At 46.9% G+C, this 22,462-nt stretch overlaps 1 protein-coding gene and 1 non-coding gene across 8 annotated transcripts in view; one reads left to right on the forward strand and one right to left on the reverse strand.

Moving 5' to 3' along the window:
• Nucleotides 1–22,462, forward strand: part of REEP1 (receptor accessory protein 1) — a 137,742-nt gene that overhangs the window by 19,695 nt on the left and 95,585 nt on the right. The gene's annotated exons all lie outside the window — the stretch shown is intronic.
• On the reverse strand, nucleotides 12,289–12,427 carry LOC112578259. The gene has a single exon (XR_003102557.2). It is a non-coding gene; the product is annotated as a small nucleolar RNA SNORA68 (small nucleolar RNA).

A 22,462-nucleotide genomic window follows, 5' to 3' on the forward strand; every position in this document is an offset into this window, starting at 1 on the left:
TGAGTCATTCACCACATTTAAAATTGAGAGCTGTGGCAGCCACATCCAGATTTCTGTCTTCTCTGGAAGACTTGGACAATCGAGGTCCCAGGGTGATTTCAGCAGGGCAGCATCAGCTGAGCTGAGCAATGGCTGCCCCTGGGGCACATGCCCCTGGGTCTACTCAGCCCCACCTGGTCCGGTTACTGAAGGCTACTGGAGATTACCACTGCTCATCGTACACCTGGTCATTTCCCTCACCAGCCTGATGCAGTATTTCCAGAGCAACCTGGGCAGGTAGGCATTAGTATCCCTGTTCTACCAGTGAGGTAACCAAAGCCCAAACTGATTTCAACATTTGATGTAAGAAAATAGTCATGGCCCAGTTCATTCGTGGCTCTGCTGCTTAACAGTTCTGTGAGCTTGGGTGAGTCACTTTGCCTGCCTGGGTCCCAGTCTCCCCATTCATAAAATGAAGGGAGGGGTAGCTAAATGCTTACAGGGTCCTATGACATATGTCACCTGATTAGTCATTGGCTGTTTGCTGCTTGGTTCTGGAGGGACACAGATCTGTGCCTTAGTCCCCAGACGTAAAGGCAAAACTTGGATCCAACCCGCCTGCCAATGCAGGAGACATAAGAGATGCGGGTTTTGATCCCTGGGTTGGCAAGTTCCCCTAAAGAAGAAAATGGCAACTCACTCCAGTATTCTTGCCTGGAGAATTCCATGAACAGAGGAGCCTGTTTGGCTATAGTCCACAGGGTTGCAAAGAGTCAAACACGACTGAAGCGACTTAGCACAGCACAAACATGATACGAGTAAGTACTTTAAAAACTACATTTATTTATGTATTTGGCTGCACCAAGTCTTAGTTGAAGCATGAGGATCTCTGATCTTTGTTGCAGCAAACAGGATCTTTTAGTTGTTTTTTAGTTATAGCATGCAATCTTTAGTTGTGGCATGCAGGATCTTTAGCCTTTGAACTCTTAGTCACTCTTAGTTATAGCATATGGAATCTAATTCCCTGATCAGAGATCGAACCCAGGTCTCCTGCATTGGGAGCGTGGAGTCTTAACCACTGGACCACCAGGGAAATCTGCAAATGAGTACTTTTATTGACATGTTTGTACTCCAAGTAAGATGTTGCATGGGCAGCTGTGTGTGTATTGTTTCACTTTATCCTGACAGTAGTCCGATGGAATAGGTGCATAGTATTATTTCTGTCTTACAGATGAGCAGTCTGAGACTTAGAAAGTTTAAGGAATTTGCCCAGTTCTTAATGGTTATCCACTGGCTCTGATCACAGCCTTTGTTTGTCTTTGTTTGGATGTTGCAGCATTCTTTGTGTCCAGAAAGGATCATCAATAGTGGAAGGCAGAGAGAGAGCAAGGATCCAGCCCTTCTGCAGGCAGTCAGACTCATGGAGATGCCAGAGCCCTGTGGGCTGGGCTGGTTGGTCCTCAGAGGTGGTGTGAAAGAGGAGCAAGTGGTCTTCCAGGTGCAACTTGGATTCCCTTCTGCCTGGAGGCAGGCATGTGCCAGGCTAAGGTGTGGGGGTGAAATGTGCCAGCTGTGTTTGAAGAACCAGACTGACTCAAGTTGAGAATTCATGTTGGGATGTCTGGGGAGTTCAAGTGGGGAAGGTAGATTTGAGGTCAAAGTATTGGACTTTGCTTTTAGACAGGAGTGAGCCAGTGAAGGTTTTTAGAGAACGGAAGTGATGTGAAAACAATTCTATCGATGTCAAGTTTGAAGCAACAGGGTTGAACCAGAGTCTCGGCAGTAGGAATGGAGAAAGAGGACTGAATTGGTAAATCAATATGACAGAAATAATTGACAGAACCTTGAACCCCACATGTATATAATCGGAAGGAATTTTGGAAGTCATCTAGAGCATTAACTAGTCCTGGCGTGGGGACTCCCCCTTTGGTGGCATCCATCACAGTAGTACATCGAGTCACTTTTTTCCTAATATTTATTTGGCTGTGCCATATCTTAGTTGCAGCATGCGAGATCTTCATTCTTCCTTGTGGTGTGCAGGATTTTTAGTTGTAGCATGTAAACTCTTAATAACCCTTTAGTTACAGCATGTGGGATCTAGTTCCCTGACCAGGGATCGAACCCAGGCTCCTGCATTGGCAGTGCAGAGTCTTAGCCGCTGAACCAACAGGGAAGTCTTTTGAGTCACTTCTCATGCAGGATAATGGAATAGTTGCTTATGTGGCTGTTAGTTTCTCGAACCAGCACGTAAGGGTGAGAGTTACTTAGTGTCTGTGCTGATGTGAATAGTGTCTCCCCAAAGTTTGTGTCTACCTGAGACCTCACATACAAAAGACACAAAGATGCATGCATGCTCAGTCATGTCTGACTCTGTGACCCTATGGATTGTAGCTCACAAGGCTCCTCTGTCCATGGAATTCTCCAGGCAAAAATATTCAAGGAATGGGTGGCCATTTCCCTCTCCAGGGGATCTTCCCCACTCAGGGATTGAACCCACATCTCCTGCATCTCCTGCATTGCAGGCAGATTCTTTACTGCTGAGCCACCAGGGAAACCCACCCGAGACCTCAGAATGTGACTTTATTTGGGAATAGAGTCTTTGCAAATGTAGTCAAGTTAGGATGAGTTCACACTGGATTAGGGTTGGCTCTAATCCAGTGACTGGTATCCTTATAAGAAGGAAATTTGGATGCAGACTGAGACATGCAGGGGGAGAATACCATGTAACAGTTGAGGCATTTTACAGCGATGCCTCTGCAGTCCAAGGAACACCAGGGATTGCTGGCAACCCCCAGAAACTAGGAAAAGACAAGGAAGGATTCTCCCTTTAAGCCTTTGGAGGGAGCGTGGCCCTGCCGATACCTTGGTTTCAGACGTCTCCCCTCTGGAACTGAGAATAAATTTCTGTTATTTTAAGCCATCAAGTTTATGGAAATTTCTTATATCAAGTTTATGGGAACTTGTACTCATGACCTTGCAAAACCCACAGTCCCCTGCTGGTCTCTCTGTTTTAAGAAGAAACAGGGCTGCCTGGCATGACTGTCCTCAGAGGACCTGTTCAGGGTCCAGGCACTGTTCTCTCCTTTCCAGTGCTCCTTTGTGCACTCAGTTGCTCTGTCGTGTCCAAGTCTTTGTGACCGCATAGACTGTAGCCCCCCAGGCTCCTCTGTCCATGGGATCTCCCATGCAAAAACACTGGGGCAGGTTGCTATTTCCTCCTCCAGGGGATCTTCCTGACCCAGAGACCGAATCTGTGTTTCCTGCACTGACAGGTGAACTCTTTACCACTGAGCCACCTGGGAAGCCCTTCCAGTGCTCACAGTCATTCAGTTATCCAGTCTAGAATTTTGCAGTTGTTCAGGGCCCTCTATAATGTACTTCTAAAGGACCTTATTCACTGTTCCCTTTGACCATCCCTACATATGTCATGTGCTTTCCATGCTTTGACTTGAGTCCCTGCTACCCTATTCCTGAAGGCCACATCCCTACCTCACCAAGCTGTATCCCACCCATCTTTAACATCTGCTCTTTCCTCCTGGGCCACTCTAGACTAAGGTGGATTCCATGTCCTGCACCCTCAAAGCACACTCTGCTCGCTAGCACCAGTCTTTGGGCAATATTCTTCCCAGCCATCTTGAGACATATCACATGTTTTCTTATTTCATAACTCATATTTTTTTACTTTGCCAATACTGATGGCTTTTCGGCTGGGCTCAGGTCTCAGTCCGTGAAGGTAGACAGTCTGTCTTTTGATCCTTTTTCTGCTCTATACACTTTATACATTGTTAGTATTCAACATACATGTAGTGAAGTTTCTAAGCAATGGTAGGTGATAATTTTCTTTGCCTGGGAAAGATTAAGAAACAAGAAAGTTTGACTCAAAGGAAAGTCTTCTTGACGTTTAGGGTGGAAATCATACTCTGACTCCAAGAAGGTGATGGTATGTCTGTATATATCTTTGGAGTACAAACTCTTTATCCATCTCCCATTTTTTAAAAATATATTCACTTTTCACTGCACTGGGTCTTGGTTGCTGCCCTGGGCTTTCTCTAGTTGTGGCGAGTTGGGGCTATTCTCTAGTTGCGGTGCATGGGCTCTCATTGCGGTGGCTTCTCTTGTTGCAGAGCATCAGTTTGCAAGTTCAGGCCAAGTAGTTGTGGTGCATGGGCTAAGATGCCCTGTAGCATGTGGAATCCTTCTGGACCAGGGATTGAACTTGTGTCCCTTGCACTGGCAGGTGGATGCTCAACCACTGGACCACTGGGGAAGTCCATCCCCATTTAGGCAAAAAGCAACCATCAAGCATTGAACATCTTCTGTGTGCCTGCTTCTGTGATGGGCTTGAGGAGGTGGTGGTAGATAAGACAGAAATGACCTTTATCCTCCATGAGTGTTTAGTTTTGTGGGAATATTGACCAAGAGGAAATGAACAGTTCTTGACTTGCTGCTTTAATAGCTTTTCATTCAGGTGACAGGGTAGAGACAGGACTGGGGAATCAATGCTGGAAGCCAGGTTTGTGCTGGATGACCACTTGACTCAAGACTGAACCAATTCTGTTTTCCCTCTATTGGGCAAGTGAGAAGTGAGATTCAGAGATAGCCAGTTGCCATGGACTGAATTGTGTTTTCCTCCAATTTATATAGGGGCTTCCTAGGTGATTCAGGGGTAAAGAACCTGCCTGCCAATGCAGGAGAGGCAGATTCGATCCCTGGGTCAGGAAGATCCCCTGGAGGGGGCATCCACTGCAGTATTCTTGCCTGGGAAATCCCATGAACCAGCGGAGCCTGGTGGGTTACAGCCCAGGGATCACAAAAGAGTCAGACACGACTGAGCATGCAGGCACGAATTTATATATTGAAGCCCTAACATCCAATGAGAAGGTATTATATTTGGAGGTGGGGCCGTTGGGAAGTAATTAGGTTTATTTATTAATAATTTTATTTATTTAGTTTTGGCTGTGCTGGGCTTGTTACTGTGCACGCTTTTCTCTAGTTTCGGTATCAGGGCTTCTCACTTTGGCAGCTTCTCTTGTTACTGAGCTGGGCTCTAGGGGGTGTGGGCTTCAGTAGTGTGGCTCCCAGACTCTAGAGCACAGGCTCAGTTGTGGCACATGAGCTCAGTTGCTCCACATCATATGGGATCTTCCCAGACCAGAGATTGAACCTGCATCTCCTGTATTGGCAGGTGGATTCTTTACCCCCAGCCACCAAGGAAGCCCGGTAATTAGGCTCAGGTGAGGTCACAAGGATGCAGCCCCATGATGGGATTAGTGCTGTTGTAAGAAGAGGCGCCAGAGAGCGCCCACACCACCCAGTCTCTGTGATAGGAGGACACAGAGAGAAAGCTGCTCATCCGTTAGTCCTCACCAGATCCCAGCCATGCCAGCACTCTCATCTTGGAGTCTGAACCTCCAGAACTGTGGGAGAATAAATTTCTGTGATTTAAGCCCTCAGTCTGTAGTACGTCGTTATGGTGGCCTGAGCTAAAACACCAATTATTCAAGAGGCAGGAGTTGTAATAAGTAAGCATGAGGAGGTGTGTAGGCTGTGTTCTGCCACAAAGAGCATGTGGAAGATGGGTTAGCAGAGAAGGAAGAGTGACAGAGATCATTAGAGCACAGAAGTGTGAGAAACCCTGCCAGCTTTCCTAGGCTCTCCAGTCCCCGGTTCCAGACGCTCCCAGAGCCCAGCTGCCCTGGGGTTCTGACTTTACCCCAGTGTCCTCCCCACAGATTCCCTTTGTTGCTTATGCCAGCTTGGTCAGTTTCTGTTACTAACAACCAAATGACTCTCTTCCAAGACCCTCCCATTTTACAGAGGAGGACAATAAGAGCCCAGAGGCTGACTAGTCCAGGTCTCCATTAGTGAGTGACAGAGTCGGGGCTGCAGTTCTGGTCCTCAGACCAGCTGTCTGCAGTCCTGCCTTTCTGGGCTAGCAGGGTGAACTTGTTAAGCAGACCTGGGAGGCTCTGAGACCCCGAGGAGAAATGCTGTTATTCTCTCACTGCCAGCAGTTTAAAACACTACCTGTGTTGGGTCATCCTTGAAAGTGCCTTCCTAACATCACATGTGTTTTCCCCCCTTTTTCTGTAATCCTGTCCAATTGACAGCAGGGCTGTCACCAATCACTTTTTTTTTTTTTTTGGCCTTTGAATCTTGCATCTAAAAGATTCTTAGCAGTGTGCACTTGGCTGACAACAGAGGTCTCCCCAGTCCTTCCTGCCTTCTCTGCATTTGTCTGCCTTTTGTTCTCGTAATCGGATACATGTTTCTATCAAGAACAGGTGATTTTCTCCAAGCTATATGATAGGGAACACCTGACACCCATACCCCATTTGGTTTCTATATTTATGTTAAGCTATGTTTTAAAAATGAGCTCATCGTTAGTTGGAAGACACGTAAAAATAGAAAGGAAAAAATGTTACTGTTTCCATCTTCCCACCAGGACTGCTGATAACATCATAGAGAATCTTTCTGGTCCTTTTCTGCTTGTGAAGTTAATTTGCAAAAATATGCAGTTGTACTTATACATAGTAACAACTTTGTATTCTACTTTTCACCTGAAGATAATGCTCTAGAGTTTTGTGCTGTTTCAGACATTTTGTAAATATCACTTTTAAGGGCTGTTATCCATTCTAGTAAATTGAGCACAATTAAGTGTATAGTAAATCCTTTTTGGCATGTGCTAAGTCACTTCAGTTGTGTCTGACTCTTTACAACCCCATGGACTGTAGCTCACCAGGCTCTCCTGTCCATGGGATTCTCCAGGCAAGAATACTGAAATGCGTTGCTGTGCCCGTCGCAGTGCCCTCCTCCAAGGGATCTTCCCCACCCAGGGATGGGACCCGCGTCTCCTGCATTGGCAAGTGGGTTCTCTACCACTAGCGCCACCTGGGGAGTGTGAATGACAATAAATAAATATATGAATGTGAAAGCCACGCTCATGTGAGACGTCCCATCTGTTTCTAACTTTGTGCATGTGTGTGGCTATAGGGAATGGTATTGTTGGCCTTTGTTTTTCAGATGTTTTCCTTATACTGATGGAATTAGGGATAAACAGGTGTGAGTCTTTGAAAAGCTTTTGATGTGTGGCATCAAATGGATTTCATACACAGAGCACTGATTCCCCTGCTCCCAGTAGAGTGAGAGACCCTGTCAGAATTTCCTGTACAGTTCTCTGCCCAAGACTGAGTGAGAACAAATAGCTGTTTCTATTAGCGTTCTTTGAGGTCTGTCCGGAGAACTCCCAGCCGCCTGTTTGTAGATCACATGACCCCTAGCAAGAGGGAAGGACATACATTTTGTTCTTTCATTTGATAAAGTTACAGTAACTGTTTGTCTCCAGCATGTGGAAAAACGTTGCCAGTGTGATGCTGTAGATTGTTTTACATGAAAAGCCATCAGTCCTTTTTTTTTTTTTTTTTTGGATGAGTGGATAAAAACTGCCTAATAATGTAAGCCAATTGGCAGTATTTTATTATGATCACACTTTTTCAAACAAAGGTGGGAAAATGGGAAACTAGATTATCTTTACTCAACTGTTTTTGTATATTCTGCATTTCAGGAAGAGAGGCCTAGTGTTTTTTTGATGAGGGTGGGTGGGAAAAGTCTCACAGAAGAGGTGGGACTTGATTTAGAGTAGGAGCTGAGCACAGGGAGCATCATGAGGACCATGTGAGAACTCCCGTGGTGTGCTGCGTTTGGCTGGATTGGCCAGACTGCACACCTGTGTGTGTGTGTGTGTGTGTGCATGCTTGGTCATATCCAACTCTTTTGTGGCCCCCTGGACTGTAGCCCGCCAGGCTCCTCTGGAGTGGGTTACCATTTCCTCCTCCAGGGGATTTTCCCGACCCAGGGATTGAATCTGGGTCTCCCACATTGCAGGTGGATTCTTTAGTGTCTGAGCCACCAGGGAAGCCCCTGAACAAGGGCAGATGCCCTGTTTCTGTGGAAGGAAATAGGGCAGTGATCTTCAAACTGTGCTCCAGGGCCAGCAGTAGTACCACCTGGGATCTTGCTAGGAAGGCAGGCTTGGGCCCTATGTTAGACCTACAGACTCAGACACTCTGGAGGTGGCCCAGCAATCTGTGCTTTAACAAGCCCACTGAGGAATTCTGATGTACCTCACATTTAAGAGCCCCTGACATAAGGAAATGGGGTTTGAGGGGAAGTATATGATCCAAGAGGAAATACTGACAGGCTGTTGGAGAATGGAGGAGGAGGTGGAAGCTAGGGAGAAGGGTGGTGGGGCTGGTGTGGACACTGGCCTTGCCTGATCTGTGCACCCAGGAGTGTAAGGAGTGTGCTGCCCAGGCAGTTTGGGCGGTGTCTCAGTAAAACTCTTTGGTTGAAGTAACAGAGTCCCTTGGACTGCAAAGAAATCAATGCAGTCAATCCTAAAGGAAATCAGTCCTGAATATTCATTGGAAGGACTGATGCTAAAGCTGAAGCTCCAATACTTTGGCTACCTGATTTGAAGAACTGACTTATTGGGAAAGACCCTGATGCTGGGAAAGATTGAAGGCAGGAGGAGAGGGGGATGACAGAGGATGAGATGGTTGGATGGCATCACTGACTCGATGTACATGAGTTTGAGCAAACTCCAGGAGAGACTGCAGGTGTGTTGCAGCCCATGGGGTCTCAAAGAGTTGGATATGACTGAGCAACTGAACTGAACTGAACAGAAATGTGCTTCTGATCAGCTTCAGCAAGAGAGGACCTTTGTGGGAAAGATGTTGGGGTGGCTCCCAGAGTATGAGAGGACAGAGTCCACCTGGACTTCAGGAAGGACTGAAACCAGGAGCTGAGCATGGTGAGAACCCAGAGAGAATATGAGCTTAAAATAAAAAGACTCAGCTCTGTCCTTATACGGCATGTCTGTCTGTCTCTTTTAGCATGAAATATTGTCTTTGCTTCTCTGTACTCCCTCTTTCTGTCTCTGCAGACATCCTTTTTTGCTTTGGTGAGCATTTGGTCAGACAAGGCCATTCTGTGTGTGTGTGTGTGTGTGTGTGTGTGCGCGCGCTCAGTTGTGTCCAACTCTTTGCACCCCCATGGACTGTAGCTTGCCAGTCTCCTCTGTCCATGGGGTTCTCCAGGCAAGAATACTGGAGTGAGTTGCCATTTCCTTCTCCAAGGAATCTTCTTGACCCAGGGATTGAATCCATGTATCTCTTGCTTCTCCTGCATTGGCAGGTGGATTCTTTACCACTGTGCCTACAGTCTTCATTTTCAGTAACCTGCAGATCTCTCAGCTCTAATTCTAAATTCCTGGGGGAAAAAATTGGAGAGGTCCAGCTGGGGGCCAACAGTGCCTGAATCAGCTTTGGTTGGAGGCAGAGTCCTCTGTTCATGCCTGGGGATGGGGATGGGGGGTGGGGGAGTGGGTGGTCCTTGTGAGAGAGGTGAATGGGCAGCATGGCTGTGCAGTGTTTTCATGGTTTCTAGTGTGATCCACTAGTATGGGGAAATGGTTTTTGTTTTCATTCATAATGAACTTCTTAACAGCGCACTCTTGCAACACGGTGGGGCCCCTTTGAGGGTTTGTGTGCACTAATTATTAGAAACCCTTATTGTTGGTGGAGTCAGGAGGAGGGGATGGGAGGGGAGGAGGGGGTGGGAGGGGAGGAGAGGATGGGAGGGGAGGAGGGGGTGGGAGGGGAGGAGGGGGTGGGAGGGGAGGAGCTTGTTGGTGCAGAGGGACTGACACGGTGATTCTTTGCCTTTTGGGGGCAGGGTGATAGCTTTTAAAGCTGCTCTCCCTAAGAGTCTGTGATTACAAATGAAACAAGGGAGTTTGGGCATCTAAGCCTGAATGAGGGGAATGGAGGGAATTGTGGTGGCTTGTGTGTTCCTTCTTCTTGAGCACAGTAGACTCACCTTCATCTGGTTGGTGCTGTGGTGTGTTTGGGTCCATGCATCTTTCTTTCCTATGAAATCTGGGACTTAGTTGCTAACGGTTTTACAAGAATTGTTCCTTTGTTTAATTGGAATATTTCTAACTTCTGGGAGACCATAGGGTATATGTGTGAATGTATCTCTACCCACTTTCCAAAGAGGGGAAACTCCAGTTCACTGGTTTTCTTTGCTCTCTTGGTTGTAAACTGCTTCTCTAACCTTCTCTCTGCCCCGAGTCATTCATTCATTCATGCATGCATTCACTCATTCACTCATACCTTCTGTGTGCCAAGCACTGTGTAAAGAGATAAACTTCATCTTACTTCGTTTGTTTTATTTATTTTAATTTTTGGCCCCGCCCTTCAGCATGTGGAATCATAGTCCCGCCCCAGAGTTTGAACCCACATCCCCTGCATTAGAAGTAGGGGAGGGTCTTAACCATTGGACCTCCAGGGAAGTCCCCTAGAGTTTGTCCTGCTTCGTATTTTCAATCACCCTCCCTGGCACTTCCTTTTTAGTTTTCCCTCCTCCCCTCAGCCTTTGGAAGGACCCCCCTGGCAGAAGATACCCTGGAAAATGACAGCTCCCCCCAGTCCATGCCCAGCTGGCCTGATCCCAGCTCCCTTGAGCCCCTTGTAGCCCCAAACCCATGATGCTCTTGCATCATTGAGGATTTTCCCATGTTTTCTCCCTTCCTGAAGTGTCCCCTTCTTCCTCCCAGATCTACCAAGCTCCTGCTCATCATTCAACATCTCCTGGAGCATCCCCTGTCAATTTAGCAGCCCAGCCTCAGCTCACAGAGCACGGCTGTGGGTGTGATGATCTGACTGTCATTCAGCTAGACTTGAACTTGGTGATGTCTAGGACTGTCCCACTCATCTTTAGATCCTGACTGATGGATAAAGGACCAAATGCTACTCTGGGCAACAGGATGGGGGAGAAAAGGAATGGATAAAGAAGATAAAGTCACTCATAATTACATTATAGAAATGCATTCGGGGGGGATCCTTAAGGCTTTTTGAACACAAAAATTTTGTGTGGTTGGAGTTACTGTATATCTTGCTTTCCCATTAACATTAATATATCCTTGTGTCCATAATATTTCTAAACAGAATTTTAGTGACCTTTTAAAATTGTACAGTCAGTTCCTTTTTTAAAATTGTTGGACAGCTGTATTATTTTCAGTTTCTTTTGTAATAAAAAGCCATGGGATGTGTTTGTGCCTTAATCTTTGTTTACCTCTGATGGTTTCTTTTGGGTAGGTTCCCAGGAGTACAATTGCTAGGTCAGAGGGTAGCAAAGCTATAAAGATTTGAGAGATAAGAGCAACTTGCCTCCCAGAAAGATTATACCAATCTCTCCTCCCATCTGCACTTCTGGATGATTGGGTTTGTAAATTCTTAAAAAAAAAATGGAGGTGGAAAAAAAAAAAGAAACACTGATGTCCTCTTTTTTAAAATTTTTAATTGAAGGATAATTGCTTTACAATGTTGTGTTAGTTTCTGCCATACATCAACATGAATCAGCCTGATATCCTCTTAACTGGCTATGATTTCCATCTGGAGGGGGCTTCCCAGGTGGCGCTAGTGGTAAAGAATCCACCTGCCAATGCTAAGAGACATAGGAGATGCAAGTTCGATCCCTGCAACGGGAAGATCCCCTGGAGAAGGAAATGGCAACCAGCTCCAATATTCTTGCCTGGAAAATCTGTCTGGAGGAAGTGGCAGCTTTTCCTGTTTTTGGAGCCCCTGTGTGGAGACAGCCTTGTTGCCTTGCAGTCCGGGGCTGGGAGCTTGGCCCTCAGTGACAAGGGCCAGGGCTCTCAGCATAGCTGCCCCTTCCATGACCCCAGAGAGACTCTGTGGCTTTCCAAAGTAGGGAGGGAAAGAAGCTGCTTGCTGACCTGTAGGCAGGGGGCTTCAGACAGCAATGCATTGGCTGAACATCCATCATTGAGGAACTCAAGCTACAGGAAGCCCATCTGGCTTTATAAAATCTACCAGACATTAAGGGAAAATGGAGTGAGGGTGAAGCATTCGTTGCCATCATGGTGCAGAGAGGTTGCTACTGTGCATTCATCTGCCTGGGGCTTCCTGGCCACTTAAGCCCAGGAGCAAACAAAGATGGGTTTCCAAGAGGTCATTCATTTCCAGACAGGAAATTGGACCTGCCTGGAAGCTGAACTTGCACCCTCTTGCGCATATACATCTGTTGAAATATTAAGTATACTCTGCATTAAGCAATGCAGGATACACAAGAGATGTAGTTTCAATCCCTGGGTTGGGAAGATCCCGTGGAGGAGGAAATGGCAACCCACTCCAGTATCCTGGCCTGAAAAATCCCATGGACAGAGAAGCCAGGCAGGCTACAGTCCACAGGGTCTTAAAAAGTTAGACACAATTGAGTGACTAAGCACACAGAACCTGCGAATTCACTTTGAGGGGTACAATTGTAGCCCCCCAAAGGCGATAAGATCCACTTGCTGTTGGCACCCCTGTTTAAACCATGGTATTGCTTATTTTTGCTGATATACTCCTGGAATTGGTGCCATTTTGAGGACACTTAAAAAATAAAATGAACCCTAATCAAGTTTTTATTTTCCAGCTGAGGAAGATCTCACATAGATTATGTTTTTTAAATTGACATTATATTGTCACCTAGTAAACTGAAAAAAATTACTTAAAACACTGAATATGAGTGGGCTTCCCAGGTAGCGCTAGTGGTTAATAACCCACCTGCCAATGCAGGAGACGTAAGATGAGGGTTCAATCCCTGGGTGGGGAAGATCCCCTGGAGGAGGAAATGGCAACCTAATCCAGTATTGTTGGCTGGAGAATTCCATGGACAGAGCAGCCTGATGGCTACAGTCCATAGGGTCGCCAAGAGTCAGACACAATACACAGCACAAATTGAAAAAATTAATCAAAACATTTAATATGAACAAAATGGGAGATGGAAAGCTAACACCTGGTGAGTATTAAAACTTTTGTTTTAATACTCTGGTCCCTTTAAAATTCTCATTTCAAAAAAAAAAAATAAAATAAAATTCTCATTTCATTGAATCCTTACAGTGGGAACTGTTTTTATTTCTTATTTTTGTAGATGAGGGAACTGAAACTTAGAGAATTTAAATAACATTCAAAATCATGAAGTCAGTAAGTGGTAGAGATGAAATGCCCTTCTCGGTATTTAGGGGGTGGTTTTTCTCCTGGCTCCGGCAGGAGCTGGACTAAATGGGGGGTGGTGGGTAAGCTAGCTGCCGTTACCTGGTCCTGGGAGGGACAGGGCTGTGTGCCCCTAGGAGAAAGCCTGCTGTGGTTTCTGCTGAGGATCTGCTCTGAGAGGAGCTTAAAGGCACTTCAAAGGGAACCAGATGGAGAAGTTGGACAGCTCCCAGCTTCTCTGGCCTTAGACCCTCACTGTGGGTGCTTGTGTTTAGTTGGGGTGATCTGAATCCTTATGCAAACATACACTCTCGGTGGGTACTGCTGTACTGGATTTCCAGCTCTCTCAGCTCAGGAACTGGAGCCTCACCTTTTGGTACCATCATAATGAGTTTGTCGGTAGTACTGCAGTGTGAATGGCTTTATGCACATGGGTGCATAATCTACCCTCAGGAGGCCTCGGTCAGCTCCAGGGGACATGAGTTCAAGTTGGAGAGAAGGTTAAGGGGATCTGAGTTTTTAGGCATTAGTTGTCAGAGGCTGTGTCTTAGTCAAGTCTTCACCCCCACCACTGCTCCCTTTTCTCCCGCATGAACCAGGAGAGAGAAAACCAACTGGATGATTTAGCATCATCCAAAAAGGGGAATTTGGGGCTTTCCTGGTGGTCCGGTGGTTAAGATTGCACTTCCACTGCAGGGGGTGGGACGCACAGGTTAGATCCTTGGTTGGGGAACTAAGATCCCACATGTTGAGTGGTGCGGCCAACAAGGAAAGAAAGTATGAATTCTGCTAATTCCTAAATCAGCAGAGTTTAAACTATTACTGGTACACATCCCTCCCCAAGGCTGCCCTGGTGGCTCAGTGGTAAAGAATCTGCCGGCCAGGGCAGAAGATGTGGGTTCGATCCCTGGGTCAGGAAGGTCCTCTGGAGAAAGAAATGGCAACCCACTTCAGTATTCTTGACTGGGAAATCCTATGGACAGAGGAACCTTAAATTTAAACTATTCCTCAAACTTAACAACAAGAAACCAAAGCTTGCCCTAAGATTCAAACTCTGTAAATAATGGAAATAGGGGAAGAAATAAAGTAAAAAAAAAATTTTTTTTTAATTAAAAAAAAAAGAAAAACAAAACAAAAAGGGGAATTCATTGTAAAGAGTTAGGGAGTTGCATCTGGACTCCATGGGGTCCTAGAAACTGGGCTGGAAGCTATTGGGAAGCCTCCTGTTCTCACTTCCTCCCCCTCCCCAGGACCCTGCTCTCACATCTCAGCTTCATTTTCTGTGTATATGTGTGTGTGTGTGTGTGTGTGTGTGTGTTCACTGTTCTCTTTCTGACTCTGTCTCTCCAGGCTTCTACTTTTCATGTGCGTGCATGCTAAGTTGCTTCAATCATGTCTGACTCTTTGCGACTCCGTGGACTGTAGCCCACCAGCCTCCTCTGTCCATAGGATTTTCCAGGCAAGAATTCTGAAGTGGGTTGCCATTTCTTTCTCCAGGGGACCTTCCCGACCCAGGGATTGAACCCACATCTCCTGCTCTGGCCAGCAGATTCTTCACCACTGAGCCACCAGGGAAACCCTGAGGAGGGACGTGTACCAGTATTTTATTGGTATACCAGTATTGGAAGGACATATTTAGTATAACAATTTAACTACTGTTATTGCTGGATGGTGGGATTCTGGGTGATTTTTATTTTATTCTTTTTTTAAGGGTCTTAGTTCCCTGACCTGGAATCAAATCTGTGTGCCCTGCAGTGGAAGCATGGAGTCTTAACCACTGGACCACCAGGTCCAGGTCTTGTCCTTTTCTGTCTTAAAATTTTTTTCTACAATAAGCATAAACAAGTAACATAGACAGGTTAGGTTTATGTTAAGAGTAAGCAAGTTAAACCCAGTGGTCGAGTTTCACTAGGCCAGTAGGTAATGAGTGGCTTGTAGAAGATGAACAATAGGTGATCTCTGCCCTCAAGGAATTTATGGCCTGATGGGGAGGGTGATATAAGCACATATAAATCAAGCTGAAAGGAAGCTATGTTAAATGCTAATAGATTATTACAAAGCGTGTAAAAGCCATTTACACTTCTAAGAAGTTCAGGGAAGGGCTTCATGAAAAGAGTAGCCCTGGCTCTGAGTGTAGAATACAGGTTCTCAGCCAGGGGCTCTTTGGCCCCCAGAGGACATTTGCCAGTCTCTAAAGGCATTTAAAAAATTTTATGTATTTATTTAGCTGCACCAGGTCTTAGTTGCAGCATGTGGGATCTGGTTCCCTGGCCAGGGATTGAACCTGGGCCCCCTTCATTGGGAGTGCAGAGTCTTAGCTACTGGAACCACCTGGGAAATCCTTCTAGAGGCATTTTTTCTCTTTTTAATTTAAATTTATTTATTTTTAATTGGAGGATAATTACCTTACAGTATTATGTTGGTTTCTGCCATACATCAACATGAATCAGCCATAGGGATACGTATGTCCGCCCCCCCCGCCCCCCGCCCTTGAACTTCTCTCCCTCCTGGAGGCATTTTTGATCTTCACAGATGAGATGGAGGGAATGCTACTGGCATCTGGTGGAGAGACCAGGGTTGCTGCTGAACGTCCTTCAATGCCCAGGACAGCCCCCTCCCTGACCAGCAAATAATTACCTGGCTCCAGATGTCAAGGCTTCTAATCCAGTCCATGGGATTTTGGCAGACAGAGCTGGGAAAGAACCTTCCAGGCAAAGAGAATGATGGCAGGGCACAGTGGCAAAAACACATGATGTGTGCCCAGGAATTAGCGGAGGGCACGTGAGGCTGGTGGGGTGGGCCCAGCTGGCTGGTGGGGCCCTCAATACAAAAGCAAGCAATTGGATGTGTTCTGTGGTCAGTCGGGAGCTGTGGAAGTTTTGTGTTTTTATTTATTTGGCCATGGGGGGTCTTAATTGTGGTGTGTGTGTGGGGGGTCTTTGTTGCAGCATGCAGGATTTTTTAGTTGTGGCATGCAAACTTCTAGCTGTGGCACATGGGATCTAGTTCCTGGACCAGGGATCAGACCCAGGTCCCCTGTACTGGGAGGGTGGAGTGTTAGCCACTGGGCCACCAGGGAAGTCACACCGTGGAAGATTTTGGAACAGTGGAATCGCTCCATCAAGAAGGTATCATTTCTCCTTACCCCAGCTTTGCCTCATTCCTGGCTCATCTGCACACCCACGCTCAATCACACCCGTATGTTCCTGTTTTCCACCTCAGGCTGTCCATTCTTTGTTTTGTACGCATCCGAAGGAAAGCTGTGTCAGCATTCTGCTTTGCTGACCCGTGATTCCCATCTACTGGTGACAAAGGGATACAGCAAAAACATGATCCCCCTTTGGACCGCTCTCTTTCCTGCTGCAGTTTCCCAGGAAAATACCCTGGCGAGAGGTGACTGTCCACATCTGTGCAGATGGCCTCGGAGCAGCTTTGTTTGTTTGCTCATCACCACTGTTTGGGTGTTTGCTGACATCCTCATGCTCTCTCAGGATGCAGCGTGGGGCGGGGGGTGGTGCCCAGGGTACAGGTCACACTCAGCAGGGTCCACACGGGGCAAGCAGAGGCCAGGACTGGAGCTGGGTCAGATTGCAGTCATCAGATGAAAGAATGCCTGAGGCAGGGGAAGGAGTGCTCAGAACTCAACAGGGTCCTGTCCCCACCTGTTCACTGCTGATTTGTCAGCAGAGCAGTGCTGGACACTTGCTGGACCAGGTCAGTACAATAGGTACCAGGTCAGTAGATCAGTGATTTCTTTTTTTTCTTAATATTTATTTATTTGGCTTTGCTGGGTCTTCGTTGGGGCACTTGGGATCTTTGGTTGCTGTATGTGAACTGTTAGTCGTGGCATGTGGGATCTAGTTCCCAGAGCAGGGATTGAACCCAGGCCCCCTGCATTGGGAGCTCAGTGTGTTAGCCACTGGACCACCAGGGAGGTCCCAGTAGGTCAGTGATTTCTGAATGAAAGGATGAGGAGAGGTTCCAGGAGGGATGGTGTGATGGCTCAAGATCACGCTGCCAGTTGGGGTCAGAGCTGAGCCTAGACCCATGGTTTCCTGACCCTCAATTGGGAGCCCTTCTCCTGTGCTGCACCCCGTTCAGTGCATAGGGACCCAGAGATGTCACCCTAGGCCCTGACTGATACAGATCTTCCTGAAGACCAGGCCCCTGTACCCAGCACTCTGTGCTCCAGTCCCCTCCTGTTGAAGTCCACTGCTAACCAACTAACCAACCCACCCTAAAAAGCAACTTGCCTTCTCTACCTGCAAACGAGCCACAGAACCACACCATGCTACACCACAGGCTGTGGTTCCTTTAGTTATCCCTCCCAGGATAGCATACCCCCAGGGGCACCTCCAGGGCTGGTGCCTTGTTGTTGTTTAGTTGCTCAGTTGTGTCCGATTCTTTGTGACCCCGTGGACTGTAGCCCGCTAGGCTCCTCTGTCCATGGGGTTTCCCAGGCAAGAATACTGGAGTGGGTTGCCATTTCCTTCTCCAGGGAATCTAACCCACCTAGTGATTGAACCCACATCTATTGCATTGGCAGGCAGGTTCTTTACCACTGAGCCCCCTGGGAAGCTAGCCCAGGCTTAATTCTTCACACACCAGTCAGGGCTGGGGTTTGAGGAAAGATCCTATCAATGCTGAAGTTTGGGCTAAACTATACCATTCATGGCTTCCCAAGTGGCTCAGTGGTAAAGAGTCCATCTGCCAATGCAGGAGACGTGGGTTCAATACCTGGGTTGGGAAGATTCCCTGAAGTAGAAAGTGGTGACCGACTCCAATATTCTTGCTTGGGATATCCCATGGACAGAAAAGCCTGACAGGCTATGGTCCATGGGGTTGCAAAGAGCTGGACACAACTGAGCACATGAGCATGTGTACCATTCACAGTAAAACCTTCTTGGTCAAATGCACACAGGGAGATGAAGTAGTGTGAACTTGTCCATCATTTTCTCTGTTTTGGGATGGAGGCAGGGTGAATACAGGTGTCTCTGACACTACCAGAACCTTCTGGGAAGAGGCATTTCCTTGATGTCACGCAGCCAGAAGGAAACAATGAATCAGGGTGGGATGCTTTTAAGAGTCCACTGAGACAGCAGCACTCCTCCCTGTGCTCTGAAAACCATGCTCATTGGATGTTAGTGTCCACTAACCCCAGGAAGGGGCTTGCAGGCGGTGCCACCCCTGGTCTCCCAGCCACAAAGCATCCCTAGGTCTTATAGGCACAAGGGCTGGACTCATCCCCACCCAGGGCTGTTCAGGTATAACTCCCACAGTGGCTCCTGCTTCACCCTGCTGTTAGTGGGACACCATGGCCCTTTGCTCACAGCCTCCACCATAGGGAAATAATGTCACAGGTGTGTGCAGCATTTCTTTTCAATGTATTTTCTTGTTGTAGTTGCTCAGCTGTGTCTGACTCTTTGCGACCCCATGGACTGTAGCATGCCAGGCTTCCCTGTCCTTCTCAATCTCCCAGAGTTTGTTCAAACTCATGTCCACTGAGTTGATGATGCCATCTAATCATCTCATCCTCTGTTGCCCCCTTCTTCTCCTGCCGTCAACCTTTCCCAATATCAGGGTCTTTTCCAGTGAGTTGGCTCTTCACATCAGGTGGCCAAAGTATTGGAGCTTCAGCATCCCTATTTTCTTGAATATCATCCCAAGGACTACCGGCTCTGGTGGGGACACCTCGTTGTGTAGAGGACATAAACCCAGTGAGTCTCCTGGGTGCTTGTCCAAGGACCGTCACCCAGTGAGTGGTGCAGCACAGACCGGCTCTGTGGACAGCGAAACCTCCGGGCATCATGAAGATGAGAGGAGGTGGAATGGGTGGTTTACAGTGCAGTGCTGGGCGCAGAGCAGGCAGTGGGTCTGCCTGGGAGAAGGGCATGCTGCACACACTCCCTGGGGAAGGTCCCGAGGTTGGGGGGGGTAGACTCCCAATCAGTGGGAGGTTCTCTCAAGCTCTTGTTTGATTTCAGCAGAACCCAAGTTGTGTTACAGTTTGAAAGAGCCTTGGGAAGTGGGCTTATGTATTAGATAGGCTCATTTTAGATAAAACCAGCCTTCACGATGACTTACCAAGATTTCCTCAGCAAAGCCTGAGGAATATCATAATATTTTACTGATTTTGTGCTGTCAAAAAAAGTTGGGACATCTATTTAGCACCAAGGCTTTGAAATCTCACATTCTAGTTTCAGTCCTGACATGGACTCGCTGTGTGATCTGCAGTTCAGTTCAGCCCCTCAGTCGTGTCTGACTCTTTGTGACCCCATTGACTGCAGCACATCAGGCTTCCCTGTCTATCACCAACTCCTGGAGCTTGCTCAAACTTGTGTCCATTGAATCGGTGATGCCATCCAACCATCTCATCCTCTGTGTGACCTTAGCTTGATTATTTAACTTCTCTGATGGACATCTTCAGCCTGGGAAATGTAGATTAGAATCATGCCTACTTTGTAGAGTGGTTGTACCTGCAAATGCACGTAGGGCGCTTAGGGCTGTGCTCAATAATCAGCGCCGCTTATTATGGGATGTTAACCTCCCCCCCTCCCCGAAATGTGAAGTGTTTCTGCTTGCTGTTGGTTCCCAGGATAGCAGGCCATCCCTCACCAGGACTTCCCTTTCTGTCCACCCTGTCTTCATGGCCATCTGGAGCTCACAACAAATGGAAAGAAAGCATACTGTTTTCATTCTGAAATGACTAAATTTCTTATATCACCCTCCTCTAATCCAACTCTTTGTGTTCTGTGTTGGAATTGTTTTCTCCTTGGTGACCTAGTTTTATCCATTCTTTTCAGATCTGCAAAAGCAAATGGAACAGATGTTCCAAAGCACTTCTCATTCTGTGTAGTTGAGAGGAATATCTTTTCCAAACGAAGCAAACTATTTGATGTATTTCAGCTTCTTAACTACTAAGCATCATTCTACCTCATCTTTTTTTTTTTTAAATAATTTTATTTATTTATTTTTGGCTGTGCTGGGTCTTCGTTGCTGCATGGGCTTTTCCTTAGCTGCAGTGAGCAGGGGCTACTCTCCTATTGTGATTCACGGGCTTCTCACTGCGGTGGCTTCTCTTGTTGCAGAGCGTGGGCTCTAGGGCCATGGGCTTCAGTAGTTGTGGCTCTTGGGCTCTAGAGCACAGGCTTCCATGGTTGTGGTGCATGGGGCTTAGTTGCCATGGCATGTGGGATCTTCCTAGACGAGGGATAGAACCTGTGTCCCCCGCATTGGCAGGCAGATTCTTTACCACTGAGCCACCAGGGAAGCCCCTCCCCCCTGCCTCCTCCCCACACCCCCACCCCTCATTTAAAAAAAACTTTTTTCCTTTTTGGCCGAGTGGCTTACAGGATCTCAGTTCCCTGACCAGGGATCAAACCCAGGCCATGGCAGTGAAAACCCAGAATCCTAACCAGTAGCCAATAGGGAACTCCCTCCTCCACACCTTTTAGAGCACTACCAAGAATTACCTTTCCAAGCTTCAAAATGTTGTTACCCAAACCAGGGCTTTGCCTTTCTCTCTCAGGGTCCATCTGCTCTTGATGGCTGCACCCCAGGAGTTGTAAGCAACCAGCACAGCTGGGAGGCTGGCACTCACTGATCTTCTCCCAGGGGAGCCGTGGGCTTCCTTACATCACCTGCAGCACAGGTGTTCTTGATGATGGATTGGCCAGCTCAGGAGCCCAGTTCACAATGCCCAGCCAGATCCGTTCTGTAGCAGTCATTAGCTGCGCTTTTTCCATAACTGTCCCTTGTAATTAACAACTCCCTGACAATCGAGACATGTGCTGGAGAACCTCCTCTCAAAATTGAAATTTAACTCACTAAAGAAAACCTGGCTGTTTTCCACTCTGCTTTTTCTTTTCTTGGGCTTTTGTGTTCTCATCAGGGAGGCATTCTGGGCACTGGCCAGACAGCTCTGCTGCAGACAATCTCTGTTCTTCCATGAGCAGGTGAGTCAGGCCTGGATGTGATTAGCCTTTCTCTAGCTCCTCCCACTTTGGGTGAGGTGACAGTGATTTTGGTGGCTGCCCAAGCCTTCCTGCAGACAAGCCCAGGGGCCTGGAATCATGATAGTTTCTTATGTGTCACACAATAACCAAGTCACCTCCAGATCTTTTCTGGAGGAAATCAAGATGTATATATATATATAGATGATGGATTGGCCAGCTCAGGAGTCCAGTTCACACATATGTATATATATGACTTCCCTGGTGACCTTAGGCTAAGAATCCACTTGCCAATGCAGAGGACACAGGTTTGATCTCTGGTGCAAAAAGATCCCATGTGCCGCAGGGCAACCAAGCCCATGCACCGCAACTACTGAGCCCGTGCTCTAGAGAGTGTGAGGCACAACTGCTGAAGCCCATGCACCCTAACGCCTCTGCTCCGCAACAAGAGAAGCCATTGCAATGAGAAGCCTGTGCACTGAAATAAAGAGTAGCTTCCACTCGCTGCAACTAGAGAGAAAGCCTGTTCACAGCAATGAAGACCCAGCACAGCCAAATATATATGTGCAGAGTGTGTGTGTATATATTTGTGTACATGCTAAGTCAATTCAGTTGGGTCCGACTCTGTGCAATGCTGTGGACTGCAGCCTTCCAGGGTCCTCTGTCCATGCGATTCTCTGGGCAAGAATACTGGAGTGGGTTGCCATGCTCTCCTCCAGGGGATCTTCCCGACCCAGGGATTGAACCCAGGTCTCCAGAATTGCAGGCAGATTCTTTACTATCAATAGCAGGAACATATTTAGTAGTGAAACTTCTGGATAGAACATAATATACAGGCTTTGTTTTTTCCTCTACAACCAGAACCATTTGAAAAATATGATTTTTGCATTGCTTGCTAATTTTCATTCATCTTAAATGTCATTATATCCTCTCTAATGAATTGAGATGAGTTTACAATGCCATCTAAAATTGGCAAATTTTATTTGGTTAGACAATTTCAGTAAATTAAATAAATGACATTGTACCATGAAGCAGAACAGATGTAACTTGAAAAATTATAAATTCTGTTTTCCTCTAAATTTGTTACAATGAACCGTTTATGGATTAAATGAGCTAATGGGCTATACTCAATATATTCTGTTTCTATAAAATTACACATATATATAATTGTATATATATAAAATTATATGTATACATATAAAATTTTATATGTATATGTATATACATGGAGAAGGCAATGGCACCCCACTCCAGTACTCTTGCCTGGAAAATCCCGTGGACGGAGGAGCCTGGTAGGCTGCAGTCCATGGGGTCGCTAAGAGTCGGACACGACTGAGCAACTTCACTTTCACTTTTCACTTTCATGCATTGGAGAAGGAAATGGCAACCCACTCCAGTGTTCTTGCCTGGAGAATCCCAGGGACGGGGGAGCCTGGTGGGCTGTCATCTCTGGGGTCGCACAGAGTCGGA

The sequence above is a fragment of the Bubalus bubalis genome, chromosome 12 (genome assembly GCF_019923935.1).
Source record: "Bubalus bubalis isolate 160015118507 breed Murrah chromosome 12, NDDB_SH_1, whole genome shotgun sequence".
In the NCBI taxonomy this organism is placed as follows: Eukaryota; Metazoa; Chordata; class Mammalia; order Artiodactyla; family Bovidae; genus Bubalus; species Bubalus bubalis.